The following is a 27,630-nucleotide window of genomic DNA, read 5'->3' as shown; positions in this document are numbered from 1 at the left end:
CAACTGCACCCGTCGCACCCCTTCCACTCCGCCGGCTCCATTCGGAGCCGGCATCCTCATGGAAGGGGGTTTCCCGCTGGGCTGGCGGGAGGCCTTCTGGCGGTCGCCCGCCAGCCCAGCGGGAAACTCAGAATTACTGCGGCGGTCTTTTGACCGCACAGCGGTATTCTGACGGCGGTCGCCCGCCGCCCGCCAAAGTCAGAATGACCGCCTTAGTCTCTTTTTCGAAGATTTTCTTCAGCGGGACGAACCTGCCAGTCCAATCCGACCTCCTGGAGCCCTTCTCCGGATACGCGATGTTGGAATCCTCGTGGAGATTTTTACCTTCGGACTTAGTCATTTTTTTGAGGTGAAAATCCTTCGACCGGGGTAAACCTGGATCTTGATCCGACGTCCATGGAGCCCTCCTCGGATACGCTGGCTGGGAGGTCCCGGTCAACTTTTTACCTTCGCACTTAGTCTCTTTTTCGGAGATTTTCTTTACCGGGATGAACCAGCAAATCAGGCCGGGTCGCGGTTGAGGCAAGCCGGCTAGAGTTGCCGCGGCGGATCGGTCCCTCTATGGAGCTTTTTTACAAAAGTTGTCCAAACTTCTCCAAACTTCTGGGGCTTCTCCCAGATGTCCTTTTAAGGTTCTTTTGGGGTCCACAGCTCACCCCAAGGGTCCAGAAGTTCTGAGATGGTCCTTGGGGGGTGCGGACTACAACTCCCAGAATGCACCTGGCGCAAACTCCTTTTTGGCCACTGGACAGTGGTCAGCTGGTCGCTTTCTTCAGGAGTTGGTGCAGGGGACTCTGGTTAGCAATTTTTCACCTGTAGCAAACAGGGAGTCCCTCTTTGAACCAGTTGAAGCCAGGCAAAGTCCTTCTTGTGGTGAAGCCCAAGTGTGCAGCTGGTGCAGTCCTTCTGAGTGCAGGTTCCAGGTGCAGGCCAGGGGTCCAGCAGGGCAGTCCTTCTTCTTCTGTTGTTCTTCCTTGTTGGATGTGGTAGGGAACTGAGGTGTGGGTGCAGGTCTGCCAGTTTTATCCTTGCTCCTGGGTGAAAAGCAGGGGGGTCCTGGTTCTCCAATCAGGTGCAGGGTCCTTCCCCCTGTGATGACCACTTCCTGGGAAGTGTGGAAAAAATCAATCCCAGTAGGCAACATTCTCTAAAAATCCATCATGGCTGAATCAGATTTTTGGAGGTTACATCTGGCTGAGCCCACCCATAAACACACCCCTCTCCTGCCCTCTCCGAATCTAATCAAGGGGGCACCTAGTTGTCTGGGGTTGCAGGATGTGGGGGTGTTGCTGGTTGCTCCAAATATCCTTCTCTGCCTTTGAAGACCAGTTTGGCAGCCCTCCCACTTCCTGCCTCACCATCTGCTGAGGGGAGATTCCTTCCCACAGGCACATTCCTTTGTGTGAAGCCAGGCCACTTCACACCTCATCAAGGCAGCTTGGCCAAGCTGCTCTGAGGCTGGCCAATCAGAGCACAGCAGCAAAAACAATGCAGGGCTGAAATTGGTAACTTTTCAGGTAAAGTTTAAAACTCTTTACCTGAACAAGTTATATTAAATCCAACAACTGGAAGTTGTGGGATTTATTACAACAATTAATTTGATAGCAAACTCTTGGTATGCATCATTTAAGGAGACTTTAAAATTTAAAATAAAGTCTCCCCATTCTAGCCTATGAAGGCCACTACAATGAGAGAAAAACGAATTTGGCTGTTTTTACCTCACCAGGGCTTATAAAACTATTTTTATAAAGTCCCTGCTTATAGTTACATGGCACCCAGCCCTAGGGGCACATAGGGCACCCCTTAGGGGTGACTTATATGTAAAAAGAAGGTAGTTTAAGACTTTGGAACTACTTTTAATTCCAAAGTCGAATTTGCATATAACTTTAATTTAAAAGCAGCCAGCAAGGCAGGCCTGCCTTTAAAATGACACTGGGCACCTCAGCAGTGCACCTATGGGTGCACTACCTATGCTGTGGCCCTAAACCTACATGCCCTACCATCTACTAGGGACTTATAGGTAGGTTAACTTAGCCAATTATAATTAGCCTAATTTGCATATCCATTTTACACAGAGCACAGGCCCTGGGACTGGTTAGCACTACCCAAGGCACCATCAGAGTCAGGAAAACACCAGCAAAAAGTGGAAAATTGGGGCAAAAAGTTAGAGGGCCTCTGCAATCAGCCCTGTTTTCTCACAGCTTTCATTTGGCTTCTGTCTGTTCCCTGGCTGTAACATCATATGCCAAGAATGAAAGATAAAACATTTATCTGTAATGCAAAACAGGAGCCCATCTAGTGGCTGAATTGCACAATGTGAAACTAGGAAACCTGGAATCAATCCTGGCTTCCCTGCTTGACCAAATTGTGTGATCCTAGCTGAATCATTATTTCCCTGAGCCTCCTTTTTCCATTGAGGGCACTTTCAAACAAATGTGCATTGCACAAAAATCTTTTATGTTTCTTTAAGATGCTATGATGGTTTCTCATATTTATCTCTCCCTAGAATTAAAAGGCCTAGGAAATGCACCATTTGCCAAGTCTCTTTCTATATGTTAACACTCTCAAAAAGTGTTTTTTCCATGTAATGACACCTTGATGGTAAGAGGAGCCTTCTGGGGTAGGAGTACCAGGCAGTTGACACTGCTCAGACTCCCTCTGTACCAGCCTTCAGAGAGAATCCCTCTTTATTACTACCTCCATCTAACCCTGGACTGTGCAGCGCACTCCCTTTCAGGCATGATTATCCACTTTTCTTCCATCCCTCTCCTGTGAGTCTTATTTCACAGCTGACCTTTGGCCCTAGACCCATATGAGCCACCATCCACCTCCACTTTCATTATTCCCAGTAAAAAAAAACTTGTTAAAATCACCTTCAACACTGAATATAACAATAAATATAATTAGTATGCATTTTAAAATATGGTCAACAATTGTCCTAATGACCTGACTGCTAATTAAAGAAACAAAAACAGAAAGGCCATGACAGGGCCGGCTTTAGCACTGGTGCAAAAATCTTTTTAGTGTCCCACCAATGACCCCTTTTCCCCACAGATACAATTGTTACAACCCTCCAACAGTGCTCTTCATCTCTCCATTGTCCCTCTCTCGTATACATTTCACTTGCTGTATAGTGGTACTCATATCATTGTAGGGTGTCACACTACTTTACATCACACAAACAGTATAAAGAGACAATGAATCATATAAGTATGTAAATCAGTCTATAGGAAATGTCACATAAGACAATGAGGGTTTCAAGGTGTAGGAATCACATGTCATCCAAATTGGTGGGCAGTATATTTTGAAAGGGTTTGGTTTAGAGAAGTAACAACTCAGGCTTTCAAGAGTAACCCAGTGGTTGGAGTTGGCTTTACTAATAAAAATGTATATCTGCCCAAACAATCTCTTTACCAACATTAGGAAAGACTGGTGGAAAACATTATAGTTCTAACTATACCATCCAGTTTGCATGCAGTTGATAGTCACTGTTCTATGTTGGGACCGTAACTTATGAACTGCAAGTAACACAACTATCTCTGTGACAAAGGCAGTAACCCACTGACCTATCCACATAGAATACAGTTTACTATCTGCATGTCAAAAGTGCCCACACATAAACCTCTGATTGCGCTCCAGAAAGATCATTAACCAACAGTTATCTTGACATTTTTATTGTTGCCTTGCATCCATCACACACCCTAGAACCGTCTCTTGGCCATGATAATATTGAAACAAGGTTTTGAATGAAGTGTACACCAACAATGTATCTTTCTGGGCCTTTGCAGATTCTAAAAACATGACCAAACAGCCATACACTCCCTCAACATTTTCTTGCCTGCTTGTGAGTTAATGTTGAACTTTGTCTTGCAGCGCTATATGATAGAGCAACAGCTACAGGGGTCTGAAAGGATGAAGTGGTAGCAGGATAAACGTCTTTTCTCTTGGGCTCTTGGTGCCAAAGGAAACCTTTCTAAAAGGAGATGCGTGTTCCTGCAAGATAGAGTCCTGGCCCAATCACTCAGCTCCTAGACAGAAAAACAACATGCGGAGAAACAGTTATGATTAAACATGGGCATTTTCCTTTGGCCTTCATGCCAACCCGTCCCACCTGCTGGAACCAGACCTGTATATAATCCCTCACCCATTTCCCTCTCTTTTCGTCCCTATTGGAAATGACCCTCTCTGCAGGGACAACCCCAGAAGATTTACCTTCCTCCTCCTACTTTGTGCTGAATCTTTGCTTGTTGACCTTAGGACTATGAACTTTACCACTGCTGACCAGGGAAAAAGTGCATGTGCTCACTCCCCTAAGCATGGTTTGATTGGTGTATACCTGATTGGCATACTTATTTTACAAGTAAGTCCCTTGTAGAGTAGTATAACATACCCAGGGCTTGTAAATCAAATGCTACCAATGGGCCTGTAGCACTTACTGTACCACCCACTTAAGTAGCACTTTAAAACATGTCCCGGCCGGCCATTGTAGCCTGAATGCAGTGTCCCACTGCCATGTCAACGTGACATTTAAAATCCCGTACTAAACCTTAAACACCCTTTTTAATGCATTTAAAGGTACGCCTTAGGTAGCCCATAGAAGCAGGGTGCTGTGTAATTAAAAAGTGAGACATGTACATTTAAGTTTTACATGTATTAGTAGTGAAAAACACCCAAATTAATTTTTCACGTCTCTGAGGCATACCCTCCAAAGTGATAACATTGGGGATTCCCTATTACAGTTAATAAGATGTAATTCCCAAATGAGAGGAGGTTGATAGAGCATATTTGCCCTCTTGTTGGACCAGGCATTTTTTGCAGGGTCATCCCATACTCTTGGCCTCCTTCCTTCTATTTATTCTGACCAGTTTTTGTTGGCTTTAGGTCACTGGGTACTTTACCACTGCTAACCAGTGCTAATGTGCATATACTCTCTGTCAATTGTATGTGTAAATGGCTTTTCCATGACTGGCATATTTGATTTACTAGTAAGTCCCTAATAAAGTGCACTAGTGGTCCCAGGGCCAGTAAATCAAATGCTACTAGTGGGCCTGCAGCACTAATTGTGCCACCCACACAAGCAGCCCTGTCAACATGACCCAGACTTGCCACTGCAGTGTCTGTGTATGCAGCTTTAAACTGCCAATCAGATTTTCCAAGTGTGCCCATTTGTCAGGCAGGCCCAATCCTTCCCTTTATATACATGTAAGGCACCCCTAACGTAGGTCTGATGTAGCCCCATGGGCAGGGTGCAGTGTAATGAAAAGATAGGACATGTACTGGTGTGTCTTACTTGTCCTGACGGTGAAATACTGTCAAATTCAGTTTTCATTGTGGCAAGGCTTATCTCTCTCATAGGGTAAAATGGGGATTGCATTTTAATATCTTTTAAGTTTAGTTTACCTTTGGGAGAAGATGGAGATCTGAGTTTGGTGTCTCTGAACTCAATTTGAAATTACAACTTTTGGTAAAGTTGTTTTTTAGATTGTCATTTTGAAAATGGCACTTTTAGAAAGTGAGCATTTTCTTGGTTAAACCATTCTGTGACTCTGTCTGCTGGTGTAGTCCCTGTCCGGTCAGACTGACATTTGGGCTGTTTTTGAATCTCTGCTAGACAGTGACACAAAGGGAGCTGAGGTGTAGCGTGCATATCCTGATGGATCATCTGGGCTACGGTGGAGGGAGGAGTTGACACTTTCGCCTGAATGGGCTGTGCCTGCCCTCACACAATGCAGTCTCCAGCCCCCTAATGTGTGTCTGGGGACAGGTCTGGGCAAGACAGGATCTTGTGAATAACATAGACTTTCCTTTAATTTGCCAACTTCAAAGGCAGAAAAGGGTATAAGTAGGAGACCCAAAACCCACATTTTTAAAATTACTTCTGAACTAAAGAGGAACCTCTGCTAACGAGAAGAGGTGAAGAGCTGGAGGAGGAGTACTGCCCCTTTGCCTGTGACTGTGCTTTGCTGGGTTGGCCTGCAGTTGCTGCTTCTGCCTGAAAGAGGACAAAGACTCGAATTTGTGGGATAATCCTGCTTGTGAAGTGTCTCTAAGGGCTTGGATTGAGCTTGCCTCCTGTTTTGAAGTCTCAGGGTCATTAAAGACTTCCTCTGCCGGCACCTGGACTCTCTGCTGAGACTCCTACTCTGCCAAGTGGTACCATATCCAGTCCCTGGGCCCTTGAAATGTGAAGCTGGTGGAACCAAGGTGGAAATCCACACACAGGAGCCGTGCACCACCTGCAATGTGGCTGTAAAAACGATGCAAAACCTGCATCGGGCTGGTGAAATCAACGCATCCCCCATGCAGCGCGTTCTCCACCGCCGTGTGGCCAGATTTCGTTTGCATCATTGCTGGGCGTCAAAATCAAAGTCAACCTGTCTGGATCTAAGGTGCCTGTGTAGAAATTGACGCATCTCTCTCTTGTGGGAGAGAAAAAAGACGCATTGCATACCCGAGCAGAAAAGAAACGACACATGGCCTCACTTGCGAGTAGAAATCAACGCATCACTGACTTTTCTGACGCATGCCTGCCTGTGCTTATTTATTTTTGACGCAAACCAGATAATTTCTGTAACATCAACGCATCCACTGTTTTCTATGGAGAAAGACTCTTTTTATTTTAAAAATTCATATCTTTACTTGTGTATGTTGGATTTTTGTCATTTTGGCCTTCTTTGATATAGATAAATATTGGTTATTTTTCAAAACTAGTGTGGTGTCTATTTTTAAATGTTTTCACTGTATTACTGTGTGTGTTGCTATAAGTACTTTAACATTGCCTTTCAGATAAGCCTGACTGCCTGTGCATGCTACCAAGGGGTGAGCAGGGGTTATCTTAAGTGTGCATCTCCATAGCCCTGGCTAGAGTGAGGGTCCCTGCTTGGACAGAGTGCAAACTGACTGCCAGCCAGAGACCCTAATTCTTAAATTGGTAATCAATGGTTGAGATAGAACTTGTATTTGTATTTGACAAACAGCGATTGGTGTACACTACTGTTTCAGTGCAGAACATTACGCAACCACATACTGTTTTCCATTTTTAGTTCTCTTGTGTCCTCCTGGATATATTATTGATACTGAGACTCTGGTTAGTTGTTACATCTGTGAAGCCTTAGCACAATGGAAATCAACTTATGGCACCTACACATCTATACAATGAGGGAGCTAAAGGTTTTCTGCAAGGATAGGGGACTAGCTGCGAAGAGAAGGTCCACAGGTAGGGATGGGATTTTGAGGCAGTCCTGTATGGTTATGAGATGAAGAACTGGGAAGCAACCATACCAGATGATTTGGAGGAGGAAAACTACTCTGATGACTATGGCAGTGGCCCTGAGATGAAAACAGAGCAAGAGGGATGGCTCATAGCTCGTGAACAGAGGCTGAGAGAGCTAGATGAAGAGTTTGAGAGAGCTGAGGCTGAGAGCCTTAGCCAAGGAAAAAAAGATTTTGGGATCTCATGCACTGAGCTGTGAAGAGCTGAAGCTGGAAACCATGAGGGCTGAGTCCAGTTCGGATGGTGGCAGCAAACATCTTATCTCCAGTACTGAAGAAGTGCACATGTCCACAGGCTTGGTGCCCAACTTGAGAGAGGGGGTTTACATACACCAGTAGGTTCAGGGGTATGAGGTAGCTCCATTAGTGCCAGGGTCTTTGAGGTGGATCAGGGAGCTGGCATGGGGAGTTAAATTCCTTGTGGTGGGAGGGATACTCTACTGGCTCTAGGTGAGAGAGACAGGGAGAGGGGTTCCCTCCCGGTAGAGATCCTGCTTGTGAGGTATGGAAACACCACAGAAGAGTGTGGATTGAGTGCCAGGGACAGTCACATACTGTCTCACCAGTCTCAGGATGGTGATGTTGGATACTTTTCCAGGCACTGGGGAGTGGCTTAGGTATTTCTCTACCAGGTGAGGTGGGGAAGGCTTTCAGTGTTCCAGGTAGGTCCCCGTGTAGTGGGATGGGTGAAGGATCCCTTATCCAGTCTCAGAGGAGATGGAATGGGGGTGGGCTGAGTCACAGGATGCCCAAGATCCATTTCCAGAGTACAAATGTGTTATCAGCATAAGCTTCTTCTTTTTTATCCCATTGTGTTTGTCCTCCACTTTCTACCTTTTCCACCAGCCCGTGTCTTGTTCTTTTGACATGTTCACCAACCCCTGTTGACTTTCATTCATATAATTTTCCTGATCCAGGAATGGTACATATATTTCCTTTGCATATATTATCAATTTTATTGTCACTTTTATTCCTGGGACTGGGTTATATATGGCAGTCAATATCATTGGCCACTTTTTTCCTTCTTTCTTTCTTCCAGGCATGATGTTCGTTGTTGATGAGTAATACCACAGTCTGTCCTATTTGTTCAGTTCTTGGTCTTTTCTGCTCTCTCAGCGATACCTCACAGTGTAGTATCAGAGGTTACCAGCTGTTGACACCAATCAAGGTACTTTATGGATGTATGTAAACAGGACCCGCTTACACCCTTTTCTCTTCTGAGGTGTGCAGCACCAGCAGTCCAATGAAGAGTCACCGCAGGACTCACTTGCACCTCCCTTGTCCTGTGTGGGGTGCAGCACGAGCAGTCCTGTCAGTGTTGTCTGGTGTTGACGGTTGACCAAAGATTATACCTCTGCAGTGGTGGCAAAGCTCTCATGGGCACCGCAGGTGCTTTTTGGTGATCCGCTGGTCCGGCGGCCTTTTTGGTATGCAAACTGTGGGTCCAGGATGTAAGCTCCTCACACTTGACCACTGTGGCTGGTGTTAAAAGGACCTGGTAGGGTCCCTTCCACCTTGGCTGCAGGCAGTGATGTCTGGTGTGGGTCTTCACCCAAACCCAGTTTCCTGGCTGTAGTCTGTGATCTGGTGGTGCTTCTTCCTCTGGCAGGGCCTGCAGCACCTGGCGGTGGAGATAACGTAATGTTTTTGTTATTTTCCGGCAATATTGTAGCATCAGATCATCAGTAACTGCCAGCGGCGCAACTGTCATGTGGTCTGGTATGTGCATGGGGCGCCCTGTCGAGGGTACTTCTCATAGCAAGCAATACCAGTGGCAACGCATCAATCCAAGATAGTTCAGTAGCGCCACATATTTTTCCTATTTTGTTCTTGAGTACCCCATTTTTTCTTTCAACAGCTCCCGCTGCAGGTGGATGGTATGCACAATGCAACTTCTGTGTTATTCCTAACCCTTTACAAAGGCCCTAAATAACATGTGAAATGAGCCCTGGTCCATTGTCAGAACTTAAAAGAGTCGGCACCCCAAAGCGCAGTATCAGCTCCTTCAAGAGGCATTTAGCAACTGTCTGTGCATTACAATCTTTGGTGGGGTATGCCTCTGTCCACTTTCTGAATACGCAGACTATTACCAGGACACATCTGAATTTGTATGCAGGGGGACATTTCAATGAAGTCCATTTGAAGACTTTTGGAGGGTCCGTTTGGTGGTGGGAAGTGGCCCAAATCAGTTAGTGTACCCTTTCCAGTGTTGTACTGTGCACAGATGGTGCATTTCTTATAGAAATGTTCTGCACACTGTCGAAATTTGGTGTTGAACCAATATTGAGAAAACAGTTGTATCATCCCATCCCTCCCCACATGTGAGGGGCCGTAGAAGAGGCAGCCCATGGAGGGAAGTAACATGGATAGCAAACATATTTTACCATTTGGGGCAACTCAAACTCCCTCTTTATCTTCCCTGCAACTTCCTCAGCCTGTTGTTGAACGCTCTTTTGATCGAAATAGGTGCTTTCTTTCTTAACCAGTGGAGTGGGTGTAACATGTACCATTTCGTAGTCACACCCACTTAGTGCTATCCTTTGTGCTTCCTTGTCAACCAGCTTATTCCCCCTAGAAATATAATCTTTGGCGGGGGTGTGAGCTGTACATTTTACAATTGCGATCCTTTTGGGCAGGAATAGAGCTTGCAACAGTTCAGCAATCAATGATGCATGTTGTATGTGTTGGCCAACCAAGATGAGGAATCCCCTCATTTCCCACAGCTGGCCAAAGTCATGTCATGTGTGACTCCAAAAGCGTATTGGCTGCCTGTATAAATGTTTGCTGACTTTCCTTCTGTCACTTTACATTTTCTCGTGAGCACTATTAGTTCTGCAGCCTGAGCACTTTTTATTGTGGGTAATCTCCTGCCTTCAAATAATCTTCTGGCCGTCCCCACAGCATATGCAGCCTGTAGCATCCCAGTGTGATCCCTGATGCACGACCCATCAACAAACCAATCACCTTCGGCATCTGGGAACGGGATGTCTCTGAGGTCAGGTCGCACCTTTGTGTGCCTGTCGACCGCTTTAACGCAGTCGTGGAAGGAATTGTCTATGATGGGGTTATCATGATCATGCTCCGTGGGCAGAAGGCAGGAGGGATTCAACGTAGTACATCTTTTAATTATTATGTGTGGTGCCAGAAGTGCTAGCTCATATCGGGACAGGCGAGCATTTGTTAGGTGTTGTCTTGATGGTGGTCAATAATGTGTCCACTGCGTGAGGGCCATGTAACACTAGTGTGTGTGCCAGAACAATGTTCTCTGATTGTTCTACTGCTAGAGCGGCTGCTGCTACTCCCCTCATACACAGTGGAAAACTGGATGCTACTGGGTCTAGGGTGGCTGAATAATATGCCACTGGGTGGTAGAAGGTGCTGTGTTTTTGTGCCAGTACTCCTAGGAAGCAGCCTCCTTTCTCATGGCAAAACAGGTGAAGTCTTTGGTGTAATCAGGGAGACCAAGCGTTGGAGCTGCGCACAGTTCCCTCTTCAACTTTTGAAAAGCCGGTTCACAGTCCTCGGGCCATGGCACATTATCTGGCACATCCTTGTGTTTGAGGTTCTTGAGTGGGGGTGCAATCCGAGAGAAATTTGGTATCCAATGTCTGGAGTAGCCTGACGCCCCAAGGCTAGCTCTCACATCCTTCTGTGTTTGTGGCCTAGGGTATTGAGTTATAGTCGCTATCCTGTCTGGCAGCACTTTCCTTGATCCCGGGGACAACTCGTGTCCCAGGTATCGAGCCTTGGGTTGACAGAACTGCAATTTCTTTGGGGAAACCTTGTGGCCCTTCCTTGCCAGATGACATAATAGGGCTACTGTATCTTGAACACATGCCGTTTGTGAAGATGAGGCTAATAATAAATCGTCAATGTATTGTACCATAGTAGACCCTCCTGTTAAATGCAACGATGCCAAGTCTGATCGCAAGGCACTGGAGAATATTGAGGGGTTGTCACAGTAACCTTGAGCTAGTCTTTCCCATGTTAATCTTCTTGATCTAAAACTGAATGGGGATTCCCTATGGAGAGGCATGGAAAAGAAGGCATTACTGAGATCTAGGACAGTAAAATGGGTGGCTGTACTTGGAATGTTGGATAGGATAGTAGCTGGGTTTGGGGCCACTGGGAACGATTGTATAACCACTTTATTGAGTTCTCGCAGATCCTATGTAAAATCGGTACACCAGCACCCTATCAGGCCCTGGGGTGGCCCTCTTCACCAGGAGAACTGGAGTATTGCAGGGACTGTTTTGTATTTCCCGCAATATTCCTTTCTTCAGGCTGTCTTCTATTACTGGTGCAATGCCATCCTCCCCTTCTTTTGCTATCTTATACTGGGGTACCTGTGGTAATGACGCTCCAGGGTGCAGCATTACGTGAACCGGGGGGGCAATCCAATATTCTTCCCACATCGTTCGGTCCTTGTGCCCAAATCTCACTAGGAACTGAGTCTTGCAATTCTAGTGGTATGCCCTGGACCTGCATTTTTCTTTATGGTCACATCTCATAAATGCTTGTCGCATTATTCCATTCTCCTTGCTTTCTAGAAATATCCCTGCAGGTGAGCAACTAATGGTACACTGTAATTTGCATAAGAGGTCTCTTCCTACCAAATTGACTGGGCAATGCCTACCAAAGATGAACTGATGTTTTACAACAATAGGGCCTACTTGCAATCTCAATGGTTGTGTTAAATATTCATTCACAGGTTGTCCTGTCATTCCTACAGCTGTTATCTGTGCTGATGATAAAGGCGCGTCTGGTACGTCAGATACTTTCAGCATCAACCTTGGTGCTCCTGTGTCCACTAAAAGTGGCACTGTTTTACTCAACACCGTCCCATCCATGTATGGGCCCACTTGAACCACTGATATTACTGGACTCATGAAATGTGTCTCTGGGGGGGGATACGGGAACCCTTTGTTCTCCCCGTTCAACTGTTCACCTCCCGTCCGAGGTGGTGGAAAGGGTTGGGGTGTCAGTGGCCTGTCTTAGTGTTTATTGTTGGAGGGGGTTTTGAATACATTATCTGTGTAAGGTGGGGGTGGTGTTCCATGTTGTTGCCTCGTCTGACTCCTACCTCTCTGTCCCCTTGCTAAGAGGGGCATTCTGCTTTCCAGTGTCCCTGTTGGTTACAGTGGAAGCATGCAGAGCCCTGAGGGGGTTGGGAGGATGCTCGTTCACTTTGCCCCCGGCCCCATCCTCTACCCCTCCCCCTGCCCTGGTTATTGCTGTAAAACCATTATTGTGCCACCATTAACTTGACATTGTCTTTTTGTTTTTTCCTCATCTGCCTTTTGTTGGTGTGTTTGATAGTCTGCACAGTACCTGGCTGCAGCTAGTACCTTATCAATTGGTTCCTGTTGCCAGCATTTGAAAGATGTTTGTAAGTGCGTTTGGACAGGCTGTTATAAGCCATATACAAAGGTAGTGACAAATGCTGGCATCGCCTCCCCTAGCGGGTTTTTCATCCCACTGCTTTGCTTGTATACCTGGAGGAGACGGTTGTAATAACTGTTCACACTATCATTCTTTTTGTTAATTATTTTTGACCAATCTACCTTTTCCTCTGGCACCTTTCACCTTACATATTCCATCACTTTCTTTCTTGCTATTTTTACTTCATCTCCTGGTACCCCCCCGGTCCCCTTTTTGGCTCCTCTGTTTTCCATCCCACCAATTTCTTGCAGTCCTCCCACAGACATCTGGGTACTATGATATTGAACAGTGTGTCTAAGTCTTTCCAAAGCAACCCTCCCATAGCCACTATCCTGTTCAGTTCTGTGTACCACTTGTAGGGTTCGGCCTGCAACTTGGGGAAGTCTTTAGTGAATGAAAACTAATTGCTCTCAGGCCAAGGTACGTGTACATAAGACAGTGTGGGATCGTCTTCCCCTGTGGATAGTGTTGGTACTTCTCTTAAGGGTAAAATTGTCACTGGGTCCGTATTCTGTCCTTTTTGTAGGTCCTTAAGCACCTGTGCCGTGTCAATGCCTTTCATTAAGTCCTCCCACTTTTGCAGTATCAGTACTGCGTAAGACAATTTTGCAGTCAATGTAGCATTGTCACATGATGGTAACTCATTATCTGTAAAACTCAGCTGGGAGGAATCCCAACTGTACTCCTGTGGTAGGGGACCTATGCTATTGGTATGCTTGTTGTATTTCTCATTTACTTTAGTAGCCTGGGCCAGTAATTCTGCACATGCTAGGGTCAATATCTTTTCTCTATATTCCCTTGTCTGGTCATGTTCTATGTCTGTAGGTGCCATCCTTTTATGAACAAGATCAGTTAATAGTGCACGACAATTTAAAGTGTCTGATTTTAGAAACTTTTTCTTCTGAAGTGCAGGAGAACTGCATGGAGTATTTGTAGAATTGCTTGGTGTTCTTAATATGCTGTCCAATCTAGTCCCTGGTGTTGTTGAAACTTCTTGTAAGGAGTCTGACAAGAGGTTAATGTTGTATCGTGTATGGTGATCATAAGTGCGTATGTCCCATACAACCTGCTGCACATGCTCTGTTCCCTTGCTGATATCCCCAGAGGCATCTTGGAACCATTGGTTCCACTTCATTTTTAGCAGGGGCGGCAGACTGCCTTTCCTTTTTTTGCATTCTTTGGATAAATCTGTGCTAGTCTTACTCAGTTTTTGTGCAGCATGAGCTGCTTCCTGTTTTATTTCCTGCAGCTTCAAATAGTCTGTCACAGCCTCGAGCCCAGGCTTTCACACTTCCTCATTTATCAAGCGTTGTGCGAAAACCCGGGCTGCCTTTTTCTTGGCTAAAGATAGCTGAGGAGGTTGTGTGCCAGGCGCTGAGTACTCGATCTGTTCTTTTTTTGCAACTCCTTCTTTTTTGTTGCTATGCACTAACCTTCCCATCAATATGTCTTCCAGAAGTGTGTCTTCCCTCTCCTCTTCTTTCACCCCCTGTGACTCACCTTCCTGTGGTTGTGCAGTTACCATAGGAAGAAATGGGAATGTCCCCACCACTTCAAGGGCTTTTTCTCTCCATTCTTCTAAACTTTCTCTCCACTGTCTCTCACAATAAAACCCTTTTCTCAATTCAACCAGCTCTTTATGCACTTTCTCTTTCACATCATTGGTTGCACGCATGTCTTATACCACAAAGTCCCAACTCCAGAAGGTGTGCCATTCTAAAGTGCATATCTTTCGCCCTTTTAGAATCAGCAGCTGTCGTAAGTATGACAACTTAATAATGTCATGTGTACCAGTTTTAGGAAACTGCAAGTATGGTCTTTTGGCAGTCAGTTTGTGCCACTTGTCAAGGAACAATAATGTGTGGAGGCCTTGTTTGACAGCTACATGATTTGCAGGGGTGGGCCTCTGCGTATCCAAATGGTCCTTACTGAGGGGATTCCCTGATAGCAGTACAAAAATAATTTAGTAATACTTGACGCAGGAGACAAGGGGAGGTTGGTAGGCTATATTAGCCGCTCATTCCCAATGGAACACGAGGGGATAAACAGGGGATACCACTTACATTCAGATAGTCAGCTGCCACAGAATTTGTAATTAGTGAAGCAGCAAGCGCATGCCACTCATACCACAGTCACTTTTTTGCTGTTCACCATAAGCATCCACAAGTTGGAGATGGTGCCACAGGTGCTGTTTCACCGGCATCCCGATGGCAAAGAAAAGGTAACACAAAGGTCAGAAGTGAAAGTTGGGAATCCCACACCCTTGCTATCCTGCCCAAAGGCAGGTGGTGGCTGTATGGGATTGAAACTCACCCGAATCCACGGGGGCAACACTCAGGTGTGGCATGGGCGTTGAACTCCACACGCAATTACAATCATACCAATATAACAGAAAAAGCGGGTGCTGGCCCTTGAACTTGACAGTGCCTCCTACACCCTTTGCACCATTAGATACTAACAGCAGAATATCCATTTTGTGGCCTCTGAGGGAGTCATAAAGATGATCCTAGTCACAACCTGTTGGTCCTGGTATATAATAGCAGCATCAGTCAGTCGGTTTGTATTGTGTCAATATACCCCTTTTGTAATAATGTCAGTTTCCTGTACCAGGAACCAACCCACTTACACCACAATATGTACGTGTGCAAGTCATTCATAGATGTCATACCATATAACCACATGCAATCTGTCCAATAAGGCACACCACACTCTACATATATAGTACGGAAACACCCATATTCACACAACGTTCTACAAATAACCTATTATCCACATAGTGCACACAAATGAACACAGACCCGTGTGGAACAAACAATGGTCACAAGAACAGGCAAAACAGAAAACATGAAAGGAGCCAGGCACCGCCTGCCTGCTCCACTGGAGTGGATAACCACCACTCAACCAAACCTGGGTACTACCTGCCCCTTTTGCTGGGGTGGAGAACTAACACCCCCTCTGGCCAGTGTAATCTTGTCCAGCCCCTCCAGCTGGAGATGCCAAAGCCTTACTCCCCAACCCTTCCCAGTTGGAGGCACTGGCTTCACAGCCTCTCCCGCTGTGACCCTAGACAACTGCTCGAACTATCTATGACCTGCAGGCCCACCGGCCAATGTGAACCACAAAGGACATCCATAGCAAGCACCAAATGATGAAAAGAAAAGGAACTACGCACTAAGAACAAAAGGAGGAAGGAAATACTGTAATAAGACAGAAAGTATAGCATTAATGGAAAATTCATAAATCCGGCGTGTGGCGAAAGGCCACCAACAGAAAATCTGGATTAGACACTATAAGGGAACCAGGAACCTGAGGGATAGGGGCCTCAGCATGCCAGCGTGAACAAATGAGTTACATGGAAAAAAATAGGAGCTGGCTAAGAGCAACAGCAAATAGTAAACACAGCAAACAAATTCCCCATTACATTTTATGAAAAGTAAAGTGGTGTTCCACCACTTCCCCAATCTTTCGCAAAACCCAAAACCCAAACACGAGAAGCGATCAAGAAGGTGACAAATTTTCACAACAGCCTCGTCTCCCAGTCCAGGATGAACCCTCTCAACGCGAGAGGTGCGTGTGCCCCCTCTACACAGAGGTTGGAACTGGGCCGGGGAGACCGTCAGTCCAAACACCACATTCTTCACCAAGATATAGAAGTGAAATCAGCTCCGCTCAGTCAGATAAAATCAAATCACCAGCCTGCTCCTGTTAAGCAAAATAGTTTAATACGTGTACACGGAGACTGAACAGCATAAGAGATCAAGCTCGAACAGTCTGAATAAGGAAGTAATACGTGATCTTATAAATCATTAAATCACAATCAAATCAGTACATTTCACTGGTTCTTGACATTGACTTATAATCTTTTCTACAGAATTACTAAACTTGTTTATCCTTAATTCTTCATAACACCACATATATGGAAAGAAAATAATGGACAGGAACTTGCATAATATGGCCTATGTGTCAAATATGATGTGATACATCTATTAACAGAAATAGGAACAATAAGTGCACATGATAGTACTTTCGATCAGGAAAATTGCTTCAGCTAGCATGCAATGATATCTCATGATGGCTGTAGAAATAGCAAGCCTTGCAACACAATGCGTTCTCAGCAGTATCAAAGTGTATCAAAACCCTAGTCAATGATAGTTATAGATGTTGTTCAACAACACAGGCCTAGTTGTCATTGGGTATCACAAGGCCCATCAGCCCCAAAATGAATCCTGGGAACAAATGTGATTCCATGCCATCTGCTGAGGGGTACCCCATAGTGTCAGGAGAACTTTGGGGGCCAGGTATCACCAGCGTTCCACCAGTTCTCTTGTATGGCAGTACCACTCCTAGTGGGGGGTGCAAAAGTCCAGAGAAATGGGTGAGGGGGAGAGCCAGTCCCCAGTGAAGAACCTGGAGAGTCAAGTGTCAGCTCTGTGGGCAGAGCTCCCAAGGAATGACCCTGGTAATACCACTTTTGGTTTGGGAGGGCTCCATGCCCTGGCAGGTGGGCAGGGGTCGGGAAAACAGTGACAGACAGGCCCCCGTACAACCCCTGAAGTAGGTGTTTCCCTTCAGGGGTAGGAGCAATCCCCAGGAAGTCCTGGACTGCCATGCAGTGGTCCAGTCTGAGGATAAAGACCCTAGGCTGGAGGCTCTGGTGCACGGGGTAAACCCTGACCTGATGGGGAGATTGTTTGCCTAATCACTCCCCCGGTGTGACTTCTAGGGGAAGCCTTCATGGTGGAGGGAGCAGAACTCTGGGAGTAGGGGTAGGGGAGGGAGAGACTCACCTCTAACCCCGGTTAAATCCAAGGATACAGACCCTGGCTTGAAGGGCCAGGTTCAGGGTGTCCCTCCTGACTTGGAGGGAGTGGCAACTGCTAACACTCCCCTACCATGTTGTCTTCTAGGTTACAGCTCTGGGTGGGAGGGTGCAGAGCCCCAGAAGAAGTGGCAGGGGGATGGATGCCTCACCCGACCCCTGCCCAATCTAATGGTGCAACACCTGGGTATAGGGACCAGTGTCAGGGATCCATCCCTGCACTGGTGGGGGAATTGTGCAGGACTGATTCCTCAAGCCACGTGACAGGCCATTCCTGGTGGGGGAGTGGGGATAACTTGGAGGGATAAGGGGAGGGAAGCCCTGCCTGTGACCCCGGTCCAACCTGAGGGTACAGACCCTAGGTTGGAAGAAAAGTTGTAGACTAACATACCTGCACTGGAGGGAGAATTGAACAGCATTGCTTCCACAAGCGCCCCGCTCCTGGGGGTAGGGTACAGAGCCTCAGAGGGGAGGACCAGTGTCAGGCTGCCATCCCTGACCTGGTAGAAGGGGGCATGGAGAATGAGTGCAATGCACCTGGGGCGAGCACCTCTCACTCTCCAAAGTCACAGTGGTTAGAGAAGCCCTGAAAAGCCTGGGGTCTGGCCCTCACCCCTGACAGCTGCCAGTGGCCACTTTGGCTTGTTGTCCTGGTGGAAAGAATTGCCCCTGATGGGAACCAGAGCCACACACTGGGGGGGCAGAGTGCAGTAGAGGGGTCCCCCATGAGTTAACATAGTGGGCCCTGAGAGTATGGACAGAGGAATCCCACTAGGTTCATTAAGGCTTAGAACTGGAGCATGTCCCTACTGTTGAGGGTCGGTTTTCTATCGCCCCAATCAGGGAAGTCCATCAAGGTATTGATTGGTCTCCCCTGGCTTTAGGCTGGGGGGGGTTGTGTTGGATTTAGGACTCTGGCCAGTTTACAACTGCTAACCAGTGCCAAATTGCATATGCTCTCTTTGTAAATTGCATGTGTAATTGGCATATTTGATTTACTATTAAGTCCCTAGTAAAGTGCACTAGGGGTGCCCAAGGCTTCTAAATCAAATGCTATTAGTGGGCCTGCAGCACTGATTGTGCCACCCACACAAGTAGCCCTGTAAACATGGCTCAGACCTGCCACTTCAGTGTCTGTGTGTGCAGTTTTAACTTTCAGTTCAACCTGGTAAGGGTACCCACTTGCCGGGCCCAAACATTTTCTTTTTATACATGTCAGTAATCCTTAAGGTAGGCTCTAGGAATCCCCTTGGGCAGAGTGCAGTGTATTTAAAAGGTAGGACATGTACAGGGTTGTATGTCGGAACGCCGCCTGCCGAAACAACGAGTGCCTGAACAACGAGGTCGGAACACCCGACCTCGTTACCACTAATGCCTTTACCACTAATGCCTTAACAACGATATTTTGTTGTAAAGGCATTCCTGGTAAAGGCATTAGTAATAGGCACCCATTGATCCTGCATGCGTCACCCGACCCCCCAACCCCACCCCAAAACCTAAAACCCACGACCCCCCACCCCAAAACCTAAAACCCCCTGACCCCCCACCCCGCCCCCCAACCCCACCCCAAAACCTAAAACCCCCTGACCCCCCACCCGTCCCAAAACCTAAAACGCCCCACCACCCACCCCCCAACCCCACCACAAAACCTAAAACCCCCAACCCCCCACTCCCACCCCAAAACCTAAAACGCCCTGCCCCAAAACCTAAAACCCCCAAGACCCCACCCCACCCCAAAACCTAAAATGCCCCACCCTCCCAACCCCGCCCCAAACCCTAAAATTCCCCGACCCCCCACCCCGCCCCAATACCTAAAACCCCTGACCCCCCACCCCGCCCCAAAACCTAAAACGCCCACCCCCCCAACCCCACCCCAAAACCTAAATTCCCCTTTGCCCCCAACCCCACCCCAAAACCTAAAACGCCCCGACCCCCCAACCCCACCCCAAAACCTAAAACCCCCACCCCAAAACCTAAAATGCCCCGCCCCCCCAACCCCGCCCTAAAACCTAAAACCCACTGACCCCCCACCCCCGTCCCAAAACCTAAAACGCCCGCCCCCCCAACCCCACCCCACCCCAAAACCTAAAACCCCCCAACCCCCCACCCCGCCCCAAAACCTAAAACCCCCCCACCCCCCACTTACCTGGGTCGCCGCCTCGTCATCCGCGTCGTCCTCAGCCGACTCCCTTGTTTGTGCCTTAACCACGCATGTTCGTTGTTCAGGACATGCATGGTTTGGGCACAAAATAAAGAAGTCGTGGTTATATAAAGCGTTGTTCCGCTTTCGTTAACCAGGACTTCGTTATTAAAGAGTCAGCGTAGAGGACGTTTCCCCATGTACAGGTGTGTTTTATATGTCCTGACAGTGAAATACTGCCAAATTTGTTTTTCTCCGTTGCAAGGCCTATCTCTCTCATAGGTTAACATGGGGACTACTTTTAATAGCTTTCTAAGTGCAGTTTCCCTTTGGGGGCAAATAGAGAAATGAAGTTTGGTGTCGCTGAACTCACAATTTAAAACTACAACAGTTGGTAAAGTTGGTTTATAGACTGTCAAGTTCAAAAGGCCACCTTTGGAAAGTGGACATTTTCTTGGTTAAACCATTCTGTGACTGTGCCAGCTTGTGAATTCCCAGTCTGGGTTAGAATTACAGTTGGGCTGTTTGTGAATCTCCACTAGACAGTGACACAAAGGGAGCTGGGTTGTAGCATTCATATCCGGGTGAATCATCTGGGCTAGAGTGGAAGGAGGAGCTGGCACTTACACATGACTGGGCTATGCTTCCCCTCACACAAAGCAGTCTCCAACCCCTTGGTGTGTGTGTTGGGACAGGCCCGGGCAAGGCAGGATCTTGTGAACAACAGAGACTTTCCTTTGAAGTTTGCCAACTCCAACTGTAGAAAGGGGTATAAGTAGTGGACCCAAAATCCCAGATTTTTAGATTACTTCTGGACTCAAGAGGAACCTCTGTCAAAGAGAAGAGCTGAAGAGATGGAGAAGGAGTACTGCCCCTTTGCCTGTGAATGTGCTTTGCTGGGTTGACCTACAGTTGCTGCTTCTGCCTGAAAGAAGACAAAGACAAGACTTTGTGCTTTATTCCTGCTTGGGAAGTGTCCCCAGGGGCTTAGATTGAGCTTGCCTCCTGTTTTGAAGGCTCAGGGCCATCAAAGACTTCCTCTGCCAGCACCTGGACTCTCTACTGAGACTCCTACCCTATCCTGTCCCTGGGCTGGACTCTCTGCTGAGACTCCTACCCTATCCTGTCCCTGGGCTCTTGAAAAATGAAACTGGTGGAACCAAGCCAGAAATCAATGCACAGGAACCGTGCAGGAAAAATGTCAACACACCACCTGCAACACGACTGTAAAAACAACACACTACCTGCATCACAGCTGAGAAAGACGCATCACCTGCATCATGGCTGGAAAAACGACACAACACCCGCTTGCGGCTGCTGAAATCAAGGCAACCCGTACACAGCATGGTTCTCCATCATTGTGTGGATGTATTTCGCTGGGCATAAAATTCAACGTGAACCTGCCTGGATTCGAGGTGCCCAACTAGAAATTGACCCTTTGCTCTCTTGTGGGAGAGAAAAACAGTGCATTGCCAACATGACCGGAAAAGAAATGATGCACGGACTCACTTGCGAGTAAGTAATCGATGCGTCGCTGGCGTTTCCAATGCACACTCGCCTGTGTGGCTTTATTTTTTAAACAAACCAGGTACTTTGTGTAACTTCAAAGCATCCAGTGTTTTATATGGTGTAAAGCTCTTTTTATTTTAAAAATTCATATCTTTACTTGTGTATGCTGGAATATTGTCATTCTGGTCTTATTTTATTTAGGTAATTATTTCTTATTTTTCTAAATTGGTGTGTTGTCAATTTTGATTTCACTACATTACTGTGGGGCTCATTCTGAGCCCGGCGGGCGGCGGGCACCGCCCGCCGGGCGGAAACCGCAGAAAGACCGCACCGTGGTCAATAGACCGCGGGGGTCATTTTGACTTTCCCGCTGGGCCGGCGGGCGATAGCCAGAAGATCGCCCGCCGGCCCAGCGGGAAAGCCCATGCAACGAGGAAGCCGGCTCCGAATGGAGCCGGCGGAGTTGCAGGGGTGCGACGGGTGCAGTAGCACCCGTCGCGATTTTCACTGTCTGTATAGCAGACAGTGAAAATCTTTGTGGGGCCCTATTAGGGGGCGCATGCACTGCCCATGCCACTGGCATGGGCAGTGCAGGGGCCCCCAGGGGCTCCACAACACCCGTTCCCACCATCCTGTTCCTGGCAGGTTTTACCACCAGGAACAGGATGGCGGGAAGGGGGTCGGAATCCCCATGGCGACCGATTCTCTGGCCCAGGGGAAATCCGGCAGGAAACCGCTGGATCCCCTTTTCTGACCGCGGCTTTACCGCCGCGGTCAGAATGGGCACTGAAGCACCGCCAGCCTGTTGGCGGTGCTTCCGTTGCCCGTGACCCTGGCGGTTTAGGACCGCCAGGGTCAGAATGAGGGCCTGTGTGTTTTAATTCAAATACTTTACACATTGCCTTTGAGATAAGGCTGACTGCTTATGCCAAGCTATAAAGGGGGTGAGCAGTAGTTATCTTAAGTGTGTATCTCCATTGCCCTGAGTAGAGTGAGAAACCCTGCTTGGATAGAGTGCAAACTGACCTCTAGCCAGAGACCCCATTTCTAATACATCTTTAATGGAAAACTTGAATTTCTCATTACAAGTTTGAAAATGCCATTATTTGAAAGTTGGCATTTTCGTGCCCCTAGCCCTCTGTGCCTGCAGCCTGCCTTAGGTCACATGACTTGGTGTTACTGGCAGTTGAGACTTTGTGAATGCACCCCAAACAGTCACACAGTAGTGGGATTAGTAGAGCCTGCTTGGCCTTTCTACTGGCAGAATGGAGGGGTGGAGATGAGAACAGCCTCACTTGCCCCTGAATAGGCTTTGCTCTGCCACCACACAACAGGCTTAACAGCCCTGTATTGTCAGTGCAACCAGCTAGAAATCAGGGTAGGAGAGGCAGGACGTTCCTAGAACTTCAAAGAACCTCTCTGGAAACTTCTCTCACCTTCTAGAAGCAGGGTACCACAGTATGAAAATAGAGCTCTCAGACCCACTCTTCACTACTGGACTTGAAGAAGGACTCTCAGAGGACTGCCTGCTGCTGTGATCTGCTGTGTGTTCTACCAGTGTGCTGCTGTACCTGGAAGGACTGCTTTGCTGCCTGGAGTCTGTCTTGAACCTTCAGAGGTCAGCAATGCTGTTGAGCCCTGCATCTTCACTTGCACCCAGGACTTTCAGAAGTGACTCCAAGGGCTAGTTTGCTAGCCTTTTGTTCAGAGCCACAGGGACATAACAGGCTCATCCCATCTTGAACCGACACCTGTGCAAAGCCTGAGTGAGTCCTAAACCCCCAAGAAGTCTTTATCCACTTCTGGACAACTTCTGGATCCTTGGTTGTGGTGCTAAAGGTGCCCAGATTGCCAATTTCCAAAACTGAGGATTGAGACAAAATTTGTCCAAAAAGTGCTCTGAGAATCAGGAGGAGACCGGGACCATTCTGCTCACCTATCTGCACATGGTGCATTGCCTTGTCAGATTGACCTAATGGCTTTTCCTGCTACATTCTTCTCCACAGCATGAAGTCAGTTTCTGTGGTCCTTCACCAAAGGGGTATCCGACCTCATGAAACTGTTTTCGGCTACAGCCTTTTGCTTTGTTCTGCTGGAGATTTTTGCTTTCCACCCCAACAACTAATTTCAAAGGTTAAAAAGAGTGGATGAGACAAATAGAAATTTTGTGAGACTCCAGGGCCTCCTGGATTTTAGGAGCCACTGGAAGTCGATAATTTGCATACCACCACACTCTGCACTACTTGTATATATCACCATCACTCACTTGCACCTCAGCACTTTCACTGTTTTTTTAGGAGCACCTACCCAAACAAATGTAAATTACATGTCATGACAGGATTTATACTGTTAATTGTATGAATCAACATGATATAAAATATATGTGGATAATAAAACTCGCTTGTTTTACATTTATAGTACATAGAGATTGTTTCAAATTCATTTTAAGTTGATTACATGCCGTGAAAGTCTAGGTTACTTTCCCCTTGCACTGACCTTAAAGACTATTACATTTATTACCCTGGTCTTGAGGGTTAGTAGGCACTTGCCTCATTGTTTAAGTTTACCTGGACTACTTTTTGTGCCAAGCTACCTAGGGTTAAGCACAGGTTAATTTAGTGACTTTTTGAGGTTCACCCAGCAAGGGATTGTGGCTGCTGGTTGACAAGGGCTTACATCCCAGTCAACCAACAACCAATTTTTCATAATCCCTCATTCCACTCTCTTCACCCCTGATTTCTTACTCTACATGCATCATCTAACATTGCTTGCTCCTCCTCACTTCAGTGGTGACAAGGGAACTTGGTGAATTATGTTTTCCCAAAATGTCCACCACCTTGACCATATTAGGATGACCTTATCTCTCCCTCTTTAAGACAAAATTCTTAATCTTCAATGCACATTTCTCACTCATAACCCTTCATTGTTACCTCAGGCTTCATCTTTCACTGAAGCTTCACCAATTAATCTTTCAGTCCTCAGCCCTCACACGTCATCTTTCATTTCTTACTTCTCATCTGTCACTCTTCATCCATCATTCCTCATCCTTCAAATATGCAGCACCTAATCACCTTTAACACATCCTCATTGCTCATTTATCATTTCTCAATTCTCACCTCTCATTCTTCAGCCATCATCCTTTAAACATTATCCATCATACCTTACTCCTCACTCCTCAGGCCTCATCTGCCATTCTCATTGCTCATAACCCTTCCTTAATTTCTCACCTACAATCCTTCATCCCTCAGTATTTACTCCTTATTCCTCTTACCTTATCACTCATATTCCTTCCCTCACCCTTTCTTCATTATTCATCACCTCTCACACCTAGTGGCTCATTCCATTTCTTCTTGGGGTTCACCCTTTCTCCTCCCTTTTATGAGTGAAATTGACAAACAATAATATCCTAAAATCCAAAATGTACACCATCCTGTCTACATTAGGACAATCTAATCCCTCACGCCACATGCCTCTCTTCTTATTCCTCATTCCTTATCACTCGTGCCTATCGTCAAATTCCTTTGTCCTCATTACTCACTCATCATCCCTCATTCATTAAACCCTCCTCCTCAATTGTCATTCCCCATTTATTACCCCTCAATTCTTATTTAACAATCCTAATTCCTTACCACTAAGCATATATCTCATGCTCTTCTACTATCACAACTCATATTTCACACTTCATCTCTCATTCAACTCTCATTTCACATTCATTTCATTTTCACTTATTTACTGTTTAGGAACCACTGTGTCTAGTTCCACACCCCGCCAGATCCCTCCACTCTGCCCGATGGCCCTGGCCACCGTCCCTCGCATCCACAAAACCTCCCCCTGCATCTCAGATAAACCCGTCGCTCACCATCTTCAGGAAGAACCTCAAGACGTAGCTCTTCGGATGAGGCCCTCCCAATGCCTTGAGACCATCATGGGTGAATAGCTGCACTTTACAAATATTGATTGATTGTTTTAGATCACATACTCCTGATTTCTCATCCTCAGCCATGATTTCCCATTTTGCAATTATCATTCTTTCCTCATTGCTCTTCACTCCTTGCTTCCTGTCCGTCATTTCTCATTTTTCACTTCTCATTCCTCATTCTTAACTTCTCATCTTTGCTTTCCCATGCTTCACTCCTTACTTCTTGTGCCTCATTCATTATACCTTATTCTTGACGTATTTCCATTGACCCTCGGTCATCATTCCCCACCTCCTATCCCACATCTGTCGTACCTTTGTTTTATTCTCTTACTCATCTTTTCTCATGGTTAAAATCTCAGTTCTCATCCCTCACTTCTCTTCCCTCACCCTTCATCTTTAGTTCTGTGCTATTACTCTTTGGCCTTCATTCCTCAGCATTCACTCCCAATCACTCATCCCTTGCTTCCCATCTTCACTTCTCATCTCAGCAAAGCACTCCTCATCTCTCACTATTTACTCAATGTTAGAAATGAGGTCTTTGGTTGGCAGTCAGGTTACCCCCTATCTAAGCAAGGACCCTCACTCTAGTCAAGGTAAAAGAGAATCACCCTCAGCTAATCCCTGCTCACCCCTTTGGTAACTTGGCACGAGCAGTAGGCTTACTTCAGAGTGCTGGGCGTAAAGTATTTGTGCCAATACACACAGTAACTTAATGAAAACACCACAAAATGACACAACACAGGTTTAGAAAAATAGAGAATATTTATCTAAACAAAAAAAGACCACAATGACAAAAATCCACAATACACAAGTCAAGTTATCAATTAAAAAGCAGAAAGAGTCTTCATGTAGTTTGAAACACACACTAACACTGTTAGCGTGTTAATGTACCTTGGGTGCGACAAAAATAACCCTGCATCAAAAAGGGCTTCCGATGCAACGATTTCACTCACGAGCAAGTTCTTGCATCGTTTCTCCTTTCATCTGGTCGGGGCACGTTGTTTCTTCTCTCTGCAGGAGAGAGATGCGCTGATCCGGTCAGCACTCTTGGGTCGGGGCAGGCTTTGCGTCATTTTTACATGCCCAGCGGTATTTGCGTCGGAAATCCAGCAGCACGGTAATCCAAAAACCACGCAGCGTGGGTTGCGATCTCACCAGCCTCCATCAGCGATGCTGCGTGTTGTTTCTCCAGCTCTGTGCACCGATTCTTCCATCGAGTTGCAGGCGCGGAGCCGGCGGCGCGTCGATTTTTAAGCCGTGGATCGGCGATACATCTTTTCCCTGCACGGGGTTCTGCGCATGGATTTGTAACTCTTAGGCTGCCAGCTTCTCCTTTCAGCACCCCAAGAACTGGGTGGGCACCACTTTGCAGAGTAGGAGTCTCTCTAGAGACTCCAGGTGCTGGCAGAGAGAAGTCTTTGCAGTCGCTGAGACCTCAAACGACAGGAGGCAAGTTCTAAATCAACCCCTTGGAGATCTCCACAAGATGGAAGGCACACAAAGTCCTGTATTTGCCCTCTTACTCTGGCAGAAGCAGCAACTGCAGGATAGCTCCACAAAGCACAGTCACAGGTAGGGCAGCTCTTTTTCCTCAGCTCTTCAGCTCTTCTCCAGGCAGAGGTTCCTCTTGGTTTCCAGAAGTGTTCTAAAGTCTGTGGTTTTGAGTGCCCTTCTAATACCCAGTTTCTCCTTTGAGGTAGGCATACTTCAAAACAAAGGCGGTCATTCTGACCGCGGCGGGCGGTGGTCGCCGCCCGCCATGCGGTTACCGCCGAATCACCGCCCTGTGGTCAAAAGACCACGGCGGCCTTTCTAACTTTCCCGCTGGGTCGGTGGGCGACCGCCAAAAGGCCGGCCCAGCGGGAAAGCCCCTGCAACGAGGAAGCCGGCTCCGAATGGAGCCGGCGGAGTTGCAGGGGTGCGACGGGTGCAGTAGCACCCGTCGTGATTTTCACTGTCTGCAAAGCAGACAGTGAAAATCTGTATGGGGCCCTGTTAGGGGGCCCCTGCACTGCCCATGCCAGTGGCATGGGCAGTGCAGGGGCCCCCAGGGGCCCCACAACACCCGTTCCCGCCATCCTGGTTCTGGCGGTGAAAACCGCCAGAAACAGGCTGGCGGGAAGGGGGTCGGAATCCCCATGGCGGCGGTGCAAGCAGCGCCGCCATGGAGGATTCACTGGGCCAGGGGAAAACCGGCGGGAAACCACCGGTTCCCCTTTTCTGACCGCGGCTTTACCGCCGCGGTCAGAATAGCCCAGGAAGCACCGCCAGCCTGTTGGCGGTGTTTCCGCTGGCCTCCACCGCCAGGGTCGGAATGAGGCCCAAAGTCTCTCTAGAATATGAAATCCTGACTTGTTCAGGCCAGGCCCCAGAGATTCACCAGGGGGTTGGAGACTGCATTGTGTGAGGGCAGGCACACCTCCCCTCCCTCCTAGCACAGATGGCTCATCAGGAAATGCAGACTACACCCCAGTTCCCTTTGTGTCACTGTCTAGTGTGAGGTGCAACCAGCCCAACTGTCAAATTGAC

This window comes from Pleurodeles waltl, chromosome 5 (genome assembly GCF_031143425.1).
Source record: "Pleurodeles waltl isolate 20211129_DDA chromosome 5, aPleWal1.hap1.20221129, whole genome shotgun sequence".
Taxonomy (NCBI): Eukaryota; Metazoa; Chordata; class Amphibia; order Caudata; family Salamandridae; genus Pleurodeles; species Pleurodeles waltl.
The sequence above is the reverse complement of the archived record's forward strand: the minus strand, read 5'-3'. Positions refer to the sequence as shown.